The 13,614-nt window shown below is 57.5% G+C and overlaps 1 non-coding gene across 1 annotated transcript; it reads left to right on the top strand.

Annotated features, from left to right (window-relative positions):
* Window positions 1-5,306: 5,306 nt before the first annotated feature.
* LOC147700449 (U6 spliceosomal RNA) lies at window positions 5,307-5,413 on the top strand. The gene has a single exon (XR_015299514.1). It is a non-coding gene; the product is annotated as a U6 spliceosomal RNA (small nuclear RNA).
* The last annotated feature ends 8,201 nt before the right edge of the window (window positions 5,414-13,614 follow it).

The following is a 13,614-nucleotide window of genomic DNA, read 5'->3' as shown; positions in this document are numbered from 1 at the left end:
TATTTCCGCTTAACCTTTAACCGCTGTAGTATTATGAAGTAAGGGGTGCAGTGTAGATTATCATGGTGTACAGTGTATTCATTTTTCCTGTGTTTCTAATTTGTTTTCGCTTACTTTTCATGTACCACGTATCTGGGGGCCTGGGAGTTGGGGAGCCTCTCCATCTTAGAGGTCTATGTGGACCCGATCACGTGACATGAGGACCGGGCCTTGCATCAGTGGAACTCAGCCAGCTGGCTACAGAAGCTGAGACGCTCCTGGGAAGATCACCTCTAACCACAGGAGAAGATGCTGAATTTCACCTGAAAATGCTAAATTTGTTTTTTTCCACTGTGTGCTCTATTGTTCTCTTCTACACGTATGCCTGGGAACAGGAATGTAAGGGGTGGGTACTGACATTTGCATATTAAATATGGGAACCCTGAATTTTAGGAGGTGACTATGACCTAACCACCTCCCCTGACCAATCGTAAGTTGGGACCCTGTCACTTGCAACATTTGTGGGTGGTCTGGGGACTCGAAAAGAGTATATCTAGCCTAGTTTAGTTAGGGAAAGTTGTCCGACTTGTCCGAATAGCTGACCTGTCACCGACCCCACGACTCTATAGGTGATTGATACAGAGAGCTGCGGAGCCCTCTGTCCGAATTTTCCACAAACTCCAAGGGGTGGAAATAGTCTTGAGTGCTGGCGAAGCACTTTGCTGGGGATTCGAGAACCCAATCGAGGTTACTGGCAGATTCCGTGCAGTGAGGGGGTAGCGCAGGCGTTGCATTCGAAGCTGCAGGTGTTGGTCGTGCCCTTTGGTGAGCCCAGTCCTGACCCACAGTCCTGAGGGGTATCCTGTCCTGACTTTCCGTGAGCTGTACCTGCTCACCTACTGGCATCCTAAATCCTTGAGGGTCCTTGTCCTCGTCTATTCCTGAAGCTGACCCGTGGCCAGGGTTAGTCCTCATTCCTGTCCTAGGTAAATATACCAGTGGGTGTCCGTCTACTATCCTTTCCTTCCTGCTCTTTAATAAAGCCTCTATGCCCATGATATTCTCTCTGTTCTCTCTAATGATGCATATGCAAATTGTCTATTAGTATGTTCCATTATTTCCCCTTCCTGTAGGGCACATTGAAACTGTTTTTGCTTAAATAAAGTGTGATGACCATTGTTGATGTTTAGGATCTAAGTTAGATAAACTAAGATTAGGGTTTTGAACCACTTATAGGTTTTAGGAATTCACTGACTAATGTGTTTTAAACTTACCTTCCCTAGTATACGCCTGAAACTGAATAGCATGTTCCCTGTTAGCCTCACCCATTAGAGTCCTATCCGCACCCAATGGTACTTGCCCTTATCCATAGTTATATCATTCTTGTAATCCTGATTACCTCCTCGTTAGTCTTCCTCGCCACATGAGTTACAAAGTGAGCTTTAGCTCCACAACAGAACCCTCCAAAGCAAAAAGAAACCACCTCCCACCCCCTCCCAACATGGCCGACCAGTCCCACCTGACCTCTATAAGAGGCGGGCCGGCCCAACCAATCAGCCTGTTTTTTTGTTCTGCACGATTCTCTCCAGAGCACTGTTCAGGTAAGATGGGCCGGCGTGAGCTGGCCCTTGGGGTTTAGGGTGGAGGACCGGCTCTAGCGGTCTCGAGTGCCTTAGGCCTAAATAATCCCCCCCCCCTCTTCCTTCCCCCGGTCCTAGGGGTCCGGTTAGGTGCTGCTCTAGCGTGCCATGGGTATACAGGGGGGGGGGGGGGGGGCGGCCGGGGAGAAGGGGTGTTGGTACATTCCCGTGTTCTTCCCAGGTCGTTACTCATGGGTCCTGGCCACTGAGCGGGCTGGTGGGTCCGGCGCTGGGGGGGCTCCTGTATGTATGCTGGGGCCCCGGTTACCTCTGAAACGCATGGCGTGGGTCCCTGGGGCTCACGCTGTCTAGCAGTGGACTATAACAGACATATTCCGAGGATAGAGTCTCTCTTTACGATCCACTGTATCCCTGCACGCGTTAGTGCGGCGCGTTTACCTGGTATTCCTGTCTGCTGTTGTATTGCACAGTGGTGGTGCGCATACTTTGCATGTAGGGGGCGCCGGGTTCAATCCCCGGCGTCCCCAGTCTTGTGCCATTTCCGCGTCGCGGTGGGTGGCCCTGGGCCGTGCCCCCGTGATTTGGCCTGCCTGCGTGTACCGTGCCTCGCACGGGGTCGCTGCGGCGCTTGCGGGAGTTTGAGAACGATAGTGTCTAAGACAGACTCCAGAATGGGCGGCAGTGATGCTGAGCTTGCTGGTCTCCTCATAAAAAATGGCGTTTTACGTTGACTTTCATTCTAGGGAGGCATTAAACATACATTTACTCCCTAATGTTGTAGAAGGGTGCTTCGGTACTACGGAGCCTCGCAGCACCTACCTTGTCGGTCGGCGGGTCCCCGGGGCTCGGCTGGTCGGGTACGGGTGTTTGATCTGCTGCCTCGGATCTCCGGCGCTGGTCGCTTCCGCCTCCTGACGGGGTTTTCTTCCTGGACCCGCCTCGTGGGGGCGGGGCGTCGCTCGGCCAGGTGCGGCCTCTGGATCGACCAGGGCTGCTGATTCAATTAACGGCAGGCGCGGCGGCACGCGGAGCGGTGCTGACGCCCTGAGGAGGGTCCGGGGCGCTAGGACGCGCAGGTAAGGCTTTTGCCGTTGGTGGGCCTGCCCCCGCGAAGGGTCCGTCCCTGCGGGGGCGGTGATGGGGTTGGTCCACCCGATCCGCAGTCTGCCGTCCTAGGGCGGCTCGGCTGTTGCAAGGTATTGTCCCCGGTGCCTGGGGCGCGTTCAGGGGGACACGGCTGTTCCAGTTGTCATCAGGGGGGGCCCGTGTTCCCCCCATGGCCGGTCTGGGGTAGCCAGGTTAAGGGCACAGGGGCCTGATGCGTCCGCTGCAAGGGGCCGTAATCGTCCTCATTTTGTCCTGGCCTCTCTTCCGTCACCAGCGACGGAGCCGCCCCTTCCGAAGGGGCTCGCTGCACAAAATTCCAAGGACCTGATAATTCTCACCTCGGTGCTGAGATAGTGGAAAGTCCACACTGAATGCCAATTCGCAGCTGCATTGTTGGATCCGTGGCCTTGGGCCTTCGGTACGGACAGCCCTCACAGGCCGGGGTTCGAACCCGGCCAGGGCTGTAGTGCTATTCCAGTGTGGTTTGGCCCGTGTACCGGGGTCGGTCCCCTGCCACAGGGCAAGGATCTTCTGGGCACGGATGGCGTTTTTTTTTCGCATACCCGGCCCCCACGAGGCTTTGGAAGCCTTGCCTCCACCTGAGGGGCGTCTCTCTGGGGGTGCCTGTGGGTACCCCTGCGACATTGGGCTTTTCCGCCCTGTAAGCGCCTGGTCTCGTTCGCTCTCAGTGAATGAGCTGGGTCGGGCCTGGTTGGTCCTCGGAGGGCTTTAGGCATTCATACCGGCGCCTTGAGGCCCTTAGGGGGTGTTGTGCGCTTACGCGACAGACGTTTTTTGCATGGCCCCGGTGCTGGGTGGTCACGCGCCAGGTTGTGGAGTGTGGCTCAATGGTTTGTGCAGCAGACCCTGAAGCAGAGGTCTTGCCCGGGACCAGGGTTCGATTCCCCGCCTCGCGGATCGGGGGCTCAAATATCCCTCCGACCTGTTTATCCTCGGTGCCCATTCCTGACATGGAGTCCCACTCTGCATCTCGGAGCAATAGCTTGCTTATTCGCCAGGACGGCCCCCACATCGCTAAGGCTGCCTGTCATCCACATTGTGGGTGCCCGTGAGTGGACGCCCCACAGGGAGTGCCTGGGGGGTTCCACAGCGACGGTGACCGGTCTTGCGGTTTTCCGCGGGATCCACCTCCTCGGAAGGTTAGTGATGCGCGCTTCGGCAGCACATATAATAAAAATGAAGCGTGCTTGTACGACCACCTCCTCCCTTGCAGACATAGCTGTACAGGTTGCTGCTCGGGTCGGGCGAGCTACGCCCCTCGCGGCCGCTTCCTGTGAGTTGAAGTCTGGTCAGCGGCCAGGCGCGAGGGCCTAAAGGGTCGCCAAGGGAGGTGGAACTTATGGCCCCGACGAGGTGGGGTAGCGTTCCATATACCTTCTCCTTCCCGTGTCTCGCCTGTGGTTCTGTTCTGGGCCCATGGGTGGGGACGGTGCTCCTGGCCCGCTTGGCGGTTCTTATTCGCCGGGTGTGGGTCTTGGGGTTCCCTGTCTGGCCGTGTGCGTCCTCACGGCCCCGTTTTGTCCCCCCCACATGGGAATGAGGCCTCTCGGCCGTCGGCTTCCGGGCCTATGTACGGTGGTCCCTTCGGTCCTCGTCTCGGGCTTGTCCTCCTTCGGGGGGGCGTGTGCCTGGTCCCGGTACTTCCCTCTGGTTCTTGCAGGGGGGGGGGGGCGTCCTTTGGCGCCGGGTCGTTTGGAGGTCGTTGGGTTCTCCGGCGGACGCTCAGCACCTCGTGCATCGGGGGTTGCTGGCACTCCTCCTGGCCTGCCGCCTTGGCGCCTGTGCTTCGTTGTCCCCATGTATTGGCCGTGCTCGCATCGGCCACTCATGTACTAAGGTTGGAACAATTCGGAGGAGTTTGGCGTGGCCCCTGCGTATGATTGTCTCGCTTATTCGTGAGGCGTTCCTTTACACGGGTCAGTCGCCCTGGGTGGGTCGGTGTCACCGGTCCTGTCCCTTCGGGCCACACTTCCCCCGGGGTCCGGCTCTGTGGCGGCGGCTCGCCTGTGTCGGAATTCCCTTCGTTGCCTTGTCTCGCCCTGACCCCGGTGGTGTTTCGGCGCCTGGTGCCTCGGCTCGGTCTGCCTCCGGTGGATAGGTTCTGGGAGGGGGACTCGGCCCTCCTGCCCGGGTTCTGCTCCTCCTTCCGGGTCCTGATTGCCCGGTCTTGCGCGTGGCCTTTCGGTCTGATGTCCACGTTTCCCCCGTGCCCTCTGATTTCGCGGGTCCTCGGCTGGATTCGCTTGGGCAGGGCCGGGGTGCTCCTGGGTGCTCGACCCGGCTGCGCTTGGACTTGTTTTGGGGTGCTGTGCCTGGCACCCGCGCGTGGTTGCCACGCATGTCCTGGGGCATTCCTGTTTTTGGCTCCCGGCGGGATCCTCCGCCCCGGGTTCCCTCTCCTTGGCCGAGCTGGCGATTCGAGCCACCTGGCCGATCCCGGATCTTCCCGTACAGTGATTGGGTCCCCCGCTCTCGGCGCCGGTGTTGAGCCGGCTCTTGTCGGCTGGCCTGCCTCCTTGTGCAGGCCTGGTTCTGGAGCGGAGGAGGCTGCTTGCTCGGGGGTTGTGGCTTTGCTGCTGGGTTCCCGCGGTTGTTCCAGTGCTCGCTCCGGCGGCGCGTATACATGATTTGGAAAGATACAGAGGGGATTGCCACGGCTCCGGCGCAAGGAGGTCCCGCAAATTCGTGGAGCGTTCCATGTTGGTGGAGCAGTGTGGCTCTGGGGTTGGAGGCGGCAGTCCCGGTAACTGAGTTTGGTCCTGGACCTGGGTTCGTTTCCCCGCCTCGGTGGGTCTTGGGCTTGAATACTTCCATGGACTCGAGGATTCTCATGCCGGTGCCTACTCGTCTCACGGGTTCACACTCTGCAACTCTGGGCAGATGCTTGCTTATTCTCCACTTGGGCCCCTTGCGGCGGGTTGCCTGACTCTCACCTTGTATCCTGCAGCCTACGGCCATACCACCCTGAATGCACCTGATCTCTTCCGTTCTCAGAAGTTAAGCAGGGTCGGGCCTGGTTAGTACCTGGATGGGTGATCTCACGGGGGAATACCAAGTCGGGTTCCCAAGGCGCGCACCCTGTTGCCTTTGGGCGATTCGTGCGCTATGCACATCGCAATCCACTTGCATACTCCCTCTCTCGTTCTACGAGCTCTTCGGGCCCGCCCTTTTGGGTCCCAGCCCTCGGTTGCGGTTCCTCGCCTGTCAGGTTTCCCTGGTGGCGATGGTGTCTGCTGGGCGGATGGGCGTGCGGGGGTCGTACCTCCGCTCCCCGCCCTTCTTGCGGGTTTTGCCGGACGGGGTTGCTCCTCCGACATGTCCCCCGTGTCCTTCCCGGGGGTCCCTTCCCTGGGGCCTCGGACGCAGGTGGTGTCTTTACCGCTTTTTCCGGCCAACGTGGTTCCTCCCTTGTCCGGGCTGGTGGTTCGGCGTGCTGTTTTGGCTTCTCTTAGCCGCACGTTTTTCCTTTCCCGGTGGGATGACCTGTGTTATGCCTTTTGGGCCCGTTTCGTTCGGGCCGCTAGCCCGCGTTCCTCCTTGGTTCGCGGGCTTACACAGGCTGACATCCTTCCCTACGCTTCGCTGGGTTCGGTGGATCCGGCGGGGGCCCAGGGTCGGTCTGCGAGGTGTGGCTCTGTTCCCTGGGCCCCCTTAGTGGGTGTCTCCTCTGAGGAGTATTGGTCTGCCTTCGGCGTGGTCATCACCCGCCTGGTGCGTGGGTCTCTAGCAGTCCCGGGGGGACTTCGCTGGGGCCGTTCTGAGTGCTGGAGCTGCGACTCCTGGTTGGCCTCCTTTCCTGGAGGTCTTGATTTCAGGTTTCCTGTGGTCCCTGTTTTCTTTTCAGTTGTTTACGTCAACCTTGGGTTGGTTTCTCTGCATCACCATGTGGTGTTGTGGTTATGGTGGTCAATGAAGCCTTGTTGGCTTGGGTATTGGCTCACTTTGTAACTCAGGGGGCGAGGAAGACTAACGAGGAGGTAATGCCCCGGTTACTTACCGGTAATCTTCATTACTCCGAGTATAGTCTTCCTCGCCACATGAGTTCCCTCCCCCCCTCCCTGTCTGGCTATCGGCTTCATTGTTTGCTTGGTAGATCAGGCTGATTGGTTGGGCCGGCCCGCCTCTTATAGAGGTCAGGTGGGACTGGTCGGCCATGTTGGGAGGGGGTGGGAGGTGGTTTCTTTTTGCTTTGGAGGGTTCTGTTGTGGAGCTAAAGCTCACTTTGTAACTCATGTGGCGAGGAAGACTATACTCGGAGTAATGAAGATTACCGGTAAGTAACCGGGGCATTACTGATGTTTTGATTTGCATCTGCCTTATACTCTTGTCACTTTGAATTTTACTTCTTATATAAAACCTTTAAAACCCTTCAGGTGTCTGTGGTTATTAAAGAAAACAAAGTGTTTGATACATGAATAAATTAAATGTTTAGATTTATCTTGTCACCTATCCTCTAATAGCTCCTGATCCGTCAGGAAGAGTAAGTGCCTGCGGTAAGTTGGGTGCCATGGTAATAGTGTTACAGAAAACACATATAAAGTACTGATAGTAGTGTGTAAACTCGCCCGACTCACAAATTAGTGTCATTAAATCACGTCATGGGCCCAAATGCGTGAAAATCTGGTAAACTCAGAGCCGGGTGACCTGCGCGCTCTATCACCTTCACCTTTCTTATGCAGTAGGCGTAAGCTCTCATGCTCTTGTCCACTGGGACTTAGAGTTAGTGACGCATGCTGGTTGGTAGAGAGAGAGTTTTCTCTGTACCTGGCAGACTCTTCCCTTGGGTATTCAAGGGGAGGCCCCCTTAGTAAAGGAGATCTCTTCCATCATGTGGTCCTCTTCAGATGAGAGAGGGCCTGTAGTATTGGGAGGTGTCTGTAAGGCGTAGTACCTTTTTGTGCCACACCCTACTCCTTCCTCCAGGTGGGGGCGGCTTAGTGCTCGGGCCGTACACCTAATCTGACCTCTGTCGTGTGGGGGCGGTATCGGCGGCCTGTGCCCTTTATGGTAGTAGACAGTGTGGCTTATCTCAGTTGCACCCTTTCCTGGGCTTCGAGATCTCCCCCCCTCACTGTACTGCAGCTGGTCTGCATGGGCTTGCACAGTGATTGGGCACTTGTATCCATGGCATCCTGTGAGGCAGCTAGGATACAAAAGTATATTGAGTATAGCGACATCCCATTGCTCCGGGAATCACGCACAGCGTTGTTTAACACCTTGGCTGCTAGAGGACTTTTATTTCCTTTATGCCCCTCCCAAAGCGAGAAACTGGCCTGACGTTTGAAGCCGCCAACCTTGTGCCCCCCCCCCCCTGGTTCAGTATCATATCCTTTAGGGGGGCCGTAAGTCAACCTTAAAGACAAGCTATCCTCGAGGTAGCATGGGCTTTCAGCCTTCAGGCTAAACTAGGGGGCATGTGATTCCGGCTGTTACCTTGGCAATCCTGTATATTCCATGTAAGTCCACCTCGCATGTTTTATACCAATATATGCTTGCGCACTGCAGTAGACTTATGTATTCTTCGTGAGTTTAGTTGCACAAGCGTAAACATAGCAGTTACAGTTGAATTTTGAGAACTGCGCTTCGGCAGAAGTCGTACATCATTGGGTGTAGTTTGCTGATGCTTTGTGTGAAGGTGTGTAGTGTGTCTCAGTGACATGCGCTGGTTCCCCTATTGTATGATTAGGGGGGATACCGGCAGGGGAGGCCCCCTCATCACCTGTTAGTGTCAGAGTGGCATTGGTTTCTACGGCAGTCAGGAGCTTAAGGGGCACTTGGTTTTAGTCTCAGCTATCCCTTGGTGGTGGTCGTTAGTCCTCTTACAGATTAGCTAACTTAGTGGTAGCATGGCCTAAGCTGCTTCCAGACTAAATCCCAAGAGGGCAGGTGAGGCCTGCTGTAATTCCTGTTAAATCCTGTATTTAGCATACGATGGGTCTCCGCCCCAAGTTATATAGTCTATTATGTATTGATCCCCCCAATTCCCCTGTGCTCTTTTGAGGATAGCAGCACAAGCGTTCAACGTAAGCACACTTTCTTGTTGTTTGTGCAGAGGACGGGGTGGCAGCAGTAGCTGTAACTTCACCTGGGTGTAGTCTTCTGATGCTTTGTGTGAGTGTGGGGTTCAATTCTAGTGGCATGTGCTGGACAGCCTATTCATGTTTCGAAGGGCATTCAGCAGTTGGGGCCCCTCCTCTCCCTTGGTCTTTTCCTGGTAGTATGGCCTCACGAACTGGGGACGGTTACTCTACTTTGGTGATGGGACCCGGGGGGATCTGCAGATTAGTGGCGGTGTGGCCTTTCTTTCCTTCAGGCATGTAATGGTTATGTCAGGAGATATGGTCTCTTTGAAGTGGAAAGGGTCCCCGCACCTGTCGTTTGGTCTTGTTCTTGGACTGACGAGAAGCTCGGCTGAGCTAAGGTTGGAGGTCAGGGGTTATTTGTGGCAGATGGTGTTCTTCTCATGCCTGTAGGCTTAGGCCTGTTCCTCCTCTATCTGAAGGAAACACTTCTGAGCAAAGGTTGCAGGTAAAGAGTAGTAGCAGTGGAGGGGGGCCCGTGCGTCAGCGGGAACCACCGCACGGACTGTGGCGGAGTTACTGGGCGATCCGGAAGAAGAGAGGTGCAAACACTGTACTTCAGCGGGCACATAGGGGTGCCAGAGCCTAACCTGTAACCTCACGGGAGGTGCAGGAACTCGTGTCTGCGCCCCAGTAGTCCTTCGGGCGGTTGTGGGCCTGTGCAGCCGGGGGGTTGCCAAGTCACGCCCTGCAAGGGGCGTGTGTAGTATAATTATAATAAGTGTGCAGCAGTTGGGTGGTTCGCCACTGTGCTGATTGGCTCAACAGGCGGGCAGATGGCGAGAATGCGGCCTGCCCTTGGATCGCCCGTAAGTTAACCCACCATCATTACATATGTTGTATGTAATAAACCTGCAGCAATTTTTCCCAAACTTAACACTTGTGTCTGTGTTATTTGCGGGTTTGGGCATCACGGGGGGGGGTTCTGGGGCCCTGATGTGACTATGCGCTTGCCCGAGGCCACGCAGTGGCCATCAAGAGGGCGGGTTCCTAGTCACGAAGGGCTGCCCCCGCCCACCTTGTGGCCAGCCACTCCTCACCTGGGCAGGTATCGCCCAGTAGGAGGTAGGCGGGTCGCTGACACACGTCCGGGGTGGCTGGCAGGAGCCTCTGGGGGTACATTACCCCCTTGCACTATTGTGGAGGCCTCTTTGCCGCTCCGGACGTCGCGCTACAGCATCGGGACACTCTTTTCCCACCCTTCCTCAAACCCAGAGTGTCTGCTTGAGGGGGGGTCCGGGGGAAACTTTAATGTGTTCCTTTTTCGTTGCAGGCGGAGTTACTGGGCGATCCGGAAGAAGAGAGGTGCAAAAACTGTACTTCAGCGGGCACATAGGGGTGCCAGAGCCTAACCTGTAACCTCATGGGAGGTGCAGGAACTCGTGTCGGCGCCCCAGTAGTCCTTCGGGCGGTTGTGGGCCTGTGCAGCCGGGGGTTTGCCACGTCACGCCCTGCAATGGGCGTGTGTAGTATAATTATAATAAGTGTGCAGCAGTTGGGTGGTTCGCCACTGTGCTGATTGGCTCAACAGGCGGGCAGGTGGCGAGAATGCGACCTGCCCTTGGATCGCCCGTAAGATAACCCACCATCATTACATATGTTGTATGTAATAAACATGCAGCAATTTTTCCCAAACTTAACACTGGTGTCTGTGTGTTATTTGCGGGTTTGGGCATCACAGGGGCGGGGGGTTCTGTGGCCCTGATGTGACTATGCGCTACTGTTAGACGGGGACCCGGAGGGTTGGCCGAGTACATGGGGAGAGGCCTCCAGTGAGGGCCGTCTCCGGCGATCATACAGACAAGTAACTTCCCCCCCCACAGATGGACACCACACAAGGATAAGTTCACCACACTTTATATAAGAATCTTGAGGCAAAGTGATAAATGGTACAGCGGGGGCAGGACACGAGGATCCTCCCAATTCTAGTCTCTGTAGGGGAAAGGGGTAGCGGGACAGTCTCAGTACCGGTCCGGTACGGGAGCAGCAAGAGGGAAGCTCACAATCCTCGAGCTTGGGGGTCCATAGAGATGGGCCGCGGCAGCGCCAGCAGGCCAAGACGATGGTTCACGTCGCAGAGGGCCGCGGCAGCGCCAGCAGGCTTCGGAGATGGTTCACGAGAAAGGGCCGCAGCAGCGCCAGCAGGCTACGAAGACGGTGCACGACGAGGAAGGCCGCGGCAGCGCCAGCAGGCCTGGACGAGGGTTTACGATGATGAGGGCCGCGGCAGCGCCAGCAAGCCAAGACGATGGTTCACGTTGCAGAGGGCCGCGGCAGCGCCAGCAGGCCAAGACGATAGTTCACGTTGCAGAGGGCCGCGGCAGCGGCAGCAGGCTTCGGAGATGGTTCACAAGAAAGGGCCGTGGCAGCGCCAGCAGGCCTCCAAGGATGAGTTCGTCTCGGTGTCTCTCGACTCCAGGATACAACTGCCTTCCTGCTCTGGAGCTGCCCCAGTTATAGGTCTGGTCTCCTTTGATGTCCGGACCCTCGCACTTGGAGGTCGGGAGGTCCGGGATGAGGGAGTCCAGACACCCAGCAGGGGGGTGGAGCCAGGGCCCGGGGAGGCCGGGGGCGATCGACACCTGGCGGAGGAGAGCCATTGACACTCCTTCTCCCATTGACCTGCCAAGTGGTCTCTTCACCTCCTGGGTGGATGGTGGTGCCTCGATGTCGGGGCCTGGCCAGGCCCAGGGTTGGGGTCGAGCCGAGGCCACGCGGCCTAGTTATGTAGTGTCCAAAGATGGCGGCTGGGCCGGGGCAGTGGTGCTGACGGGGGCCCGGGCCAGCCGATACTGGGGTGTTCGGGGGCTGGAGTTCCGTTGTGGACGGGTCGGGGGTTGCCCCGGTGGGTTGCCGGGATGGTTCTTGTCGGGGATACAGGGAGAGCAGGGGTCCGGGCCCCGCCATGCGGGGAGGGAGCGGGCCTTCCACGAGGCCTGTCCAACATGCGTCCCCCCCAGCTGAAGGCAGGGAGAGTCACCCATCCTCTTGGGTACTCTCCTCGCCGAGGCAGAAGAAGCGTGACAGGCCGTCTGCGTTGGCGTGGTCCTGGCCTGGACGATGCTCCACAGTGAAGTCCATCCCCTGCAGGGAGATGGACCATCGCAACAGTTTTGGGTTCTCTCCCCGCATCTGCATCAGCCATTGCAGGGGTCGGTGATCTGTTTGTACCCAGAAATGGGTACCGAAGAGATAGGGCCGGAGTTTCTTGAGGGCCCATACCACGGCGAAGGCCTCCCGTTCGATGGTGCTCCAGCGCTGTTCTCGGGCCAGCAGGCATCGGCTGATGAAGGCCACTGGCTGATCGACTCCCTCGGTGTTGAGTTGAGAGAGGACAGCCCCAATGCCATGATCTGAGGCGTCTGCCTGCACTATGAATTCCCGACTGTAGTCGGGAGCCTGGAGCACGGGGGCGGTGCACATGGCGGCCTTCAATTTCTCAAAGGCCGCTTGACAGTCCGGAGTCCAGTTGACTGTTTTGGGGTTTTTCTTGGATGTGAGTTCTGTGAGGGGCCCCACAATGCTGCCGTAGTCCTTTACAAACCGCTGGTAGTACCCGGTGAGCCCCAGGAAGGCTCGGACCTCGGTTTGGGTGGTAGGGGGTTGCCAGGCCTGGATGGCAGCGATTTTGAGCTGGAGGGGGGCAACCAGACCACTCCCCACTTGGTGTCCCAGGTAGGTCACGGACTCTTGGCCAATCTGGCATTTGCTGGCTTTGATGGTGAGCCCGGCCTGCCGGAGGGCGCGCAGGACCTTCCGGAGGTGGTGGAGGTGGTCCGCCCAGTGGCGACTGTACACAGCAATATCGTCCAGATAGGCGGCGCTGAATTCTTCGAGGCCCGCCAGTACCTGGTTCACGAGTCTCTGGAAAGTGGCTGGAGCGTTTTTCATGCCGAATGGCATCACCTTGAAGTGGTAGTGGCCATCCGAGGTAGAGAAGGCGGATCGCTCTTGGGCCCCCGGGGTAAGGCCGATCTTCCAGTGGCCCGCTGTTAGATCGAAGATGCTCAGGTAGCGGGCGGCCCCCATGCGGTCAACCAGCTCATCCGCCCGGGGGATAGGGTGAGCGTCAGTTCTGGTAACGGCGTTCAGGCCCCGATAGTCCACACAGAACCGGAGCTCGGGGGCAACGCCCGGGGCAGCAGCCTTGGGGACCAGTACGATGGGGCTGGCCCAGGGGCTGTCAGATGGCTCGATCACTCCCAGAGCCAGCATTTTGTAGACTTAGTTCTGGATGCAAGTGCGCACTCGATCCGGCACTCGGTACGCCCTGTGTCGAATAGGAGGACTATCCCCGGTGTCCATATCGTGAAGGCACCAGGGGGTGACCCTGGGGATGAGGGAAAACAGGTCGGCGAATTGGAGCAGAAGGTCTCGACAGTCTTGGCCCTGCTCTGGGGATAAGGCATCGGAGAGTCTGACCCCTTCCACGGAGCCGTCCTTATCGAGCGTCTTCAGCAGGTCAGGAAGGGGTTCGGAGTCTTCTTCAGTCCCACTATCGGTAGCCATCAGGAGGCTGAGCTCTGAGCGAATGAAGTGGGGTTTGAGTCTGTTGGTGTGGAGGACCCTGAGGGGGTTCCGGGGGGACTCCATGTCGATCAGGTAGGTGACTGGACCCTTGCGCTCTTCCACCTTGAAGGGCCCCGTCCATTTGTCCTGAAGGGCGCAGGGTTCAATCGGGGACATCACCCAGACCTGTTGTCCCGGCTCGAACTCGATGGAGGAGGCATGCTGATCATACCATTTCTTCATGTCCTCCTGACTGGCTTCAAGATTGGCTTTGGCGAGTTCCCTGAATCGCCGGGTCTGGTTACGGAGGGTCAGGA

Source organism: Lissotriton vulgaris, chromosome 8 (genome assembly GCF_964263255.1).
Source record: "Lissotriton vulgaris chromosome 8, aLisVul1.2, whole genome shotgun sequence".
NCBI lineage: Eukaryota > Metazoa > Chordata > Amphibia > Caudata > Salamandridae > Lissotriton > Lissotriton vulgaris.
Note: the sequence above shows the minus strand (reverse complement) of the source record. Positions and strands in the feature narration are given on the sequence as shown.